Genomic DNA, 2560 nt, shown 5'->3' with positions numbered 1-2560 from the left:
CTATTAAGTCACATGAAATGAACCGTCAGAGTAGCCTTGAGGAAGAAAGTCACCAAGGGAATTTGGTGTCAAATGACTGGGAGCAGTTTGGGTGGGGTTTGTGGGCTGGTTATGTTTGGAAAAGCCTCAGGCCATAGCTGCCCCCAAGTACCTTCCTTCTCTTCTGGCTGCCTCCTTGAGCAAAGGGCAGGGAGCAGAAGCAGGTAATCAGGCTGGAGGTGGGGCCTGGGCAGTTATGAAGACACAGCAGCTAGACTTGGTTTTTCCTTGAGTGCAAAATGGGGCTAATACTTTTACCCAGCTTACTTGGTCTGTGTCAGAGATAAAAATGTTGTCAAAGACTTGCCAATGCTTCAGAAAAAGGAGGAGGGATCAATCCCTTACACACACCTGCTCACTGGGCAGCCTCAGGTGCACATTGCCTCAGGTGTACATTTCCTGGGCTGGGCTCAGGACTGGGCTGTGCAGGGACTATATTGGTTGCTCTGAGCAGCTCTGCTCTGAGCTCTGAGCTCTGACCTCTGCAAAGCCCCCTCAGACCAGTGGCCAACAGGGACTGGGCCACCAGGCTCAGATGAGGGGTGCCCCAGGCGCTGGCTCATGCCACATATTCGCACAACCACCTGAGCTCAGGATCTCCCTTCCCAAGAGTGGAACCACCCTTCAGTTGTGTTGGCCCAGCCCTGCCAGTCCACCCATCTTGGACTCTGACTTTCTGTGGTGACTTGGCTTGAATGCTTCCACTTCCACTGGGGTCTAGGTTTACTTGTTTACTTCTCGGGGATCTGAAGGTTGTCCAATCTTGAATCAAAACAAGAAACCCCATGCTAACTCCTGTCTCAGGTCAGACAAGCCAGTCATCTGTTCGGTGCTTCAACTTCCTTATAGGTAAAACTGGGGGATAATAATGTCTCATTTTATGGGGATGTTGTGCACCTAAAATGAGCTGGTGTGCAAGAAAGCATTTTTTAAAAGATCAAGAGATATGTAATGACAATTTGGGGGTAGGAGGGGCTATATGACTTATTTGAAAAAGTGACTTTTGGAACAAAGAAGAATGAATTCTAGCTTTGCAACAACATACATCCTGAATAGTTTTTCATGTTATAAAAATCTGAGTCTGTTTCTTCATATGTAAAATAGTGTTAATAATACTTGGAGGATTTTGTCAAAATTAGTGGTAAAGAACAGAGTGAAGAAATAAAACGGAGTCACTATAGTCAAGCTGCTAAATTACTAAAATCAAGTAGGATGAATTATTCTTCGAAATAATTTTATTCTTGTTTTAACTAGCCTGGGAACCTAAACTTTTGAACTTTCCAGTCCTGCATTAATGTCTGGATATACACCAACTCTCCAGATAACCCTCTGATTACCCACTGAAGGACGAAGGAAAGAATGATCATGTATCTAGATCCCCTGATATCCATTATCCAGACCACCAATCATCTAGAGGATTACCATATTGGACCAAACCAGAGGCCGAGAACGCATAATTGATTCTTCTCAACAATGTACTTTTGACCATAAGAACTTTTAGCTTTTCTTTCTTCTTCGAAACACTGGGTATGGCCTAGTTGTGTTACTGGTTTACAAACTGTAAGACCCTTGAATAAATCTTTTAAGAAATAAATCATTTATTTCTAGCCAAAGCCTCCAGATTCTTTTCAAATTCGCTTGACAACGGTTACATGTATAAAAGTCTTTACCCAGTATCTGGCACACAGTAGATGCTCAATAAGTAGTGGCTGTCATTCCTGTTGTTATAAGTAATAATAAGAGCAACAGAGACACAATATACTAATTCTGAACTTTTTCTGTCCCTCATTTTCAGGGAGCCAAGCTCTTCTTTCTTGCCCTCCAAGTGGTACAGGCATTAGCTCCTAGTTAGATTCCTGGGAGAGGGAGAAGGCATACCATGCCCTCTCACCCATACTCCAGGAGTGACCAACTCATCTCAATTTGCCCAGGACTGTCCTAGTTTTAGGACTGGAAGTCCCAGTCCCTGCAACTCCCTTAGACCCAGGTAAACTGGGATGGTTGACTGCAAGCTGCAGCAAAGGCTGAGTGAAGTCTCTGGGTCCAAGCGCAGACTCTGGCGGATTCTCAAGTGGGAGCGCCTCAAGATTTATTGAACACCTCTCAGACAGGCACCGTACAAAGCCCTGGAGCACAAAGATAAAAAAAGTCACAATCATCACCATCAACAGGCCACAATAAGCCCTGTAAACAAATCAGTGGAGGACTTACCTCCTAGGACCGCAGTGGGATCACTAATAAATGACGTAGTCATAGTGCACAAACTGCTCATTATGTGCTTGAAAATAGCCACAGGAGGCAAGGCTCAGGATGCGAAATAGGAATGTGGCGAGGTTCTAGCCTGATTCTGCCTGTCCTCGTTTTGAACTTCAGTTTTCTTAAACTTGAGAACTATCGTGTGCTTTTAGCATGCTGAGAAACCACTTCGGAATGCTCGTTAAAATAGAGATTCCTGAGTCTGACTCTAGCTTTCGAAGTCAGAAAGGCTAGAGATGGGACCCCAATTCTGCATTTTTACACC

Source organism: Pteropus vampyrus, unplaced genomic scaffold (genome assembly GCF_000151845.1).
Source record: "Pteropus vampyrus isolate Shadow unplaced genomic scaffold, Pvam_2.0 Scaffold15, whole genome shotgun sequence".
In the NCBI taxonomy this organism is placed as follows: Eukaryota; Metazoa; Chordata; class Mammalia; order Chiroptera; family Pteropodidae; genus Pteropus; species Pteropus vampyrus.
This window is presented reverse-complemented; position numbering follows the sequence as displayed.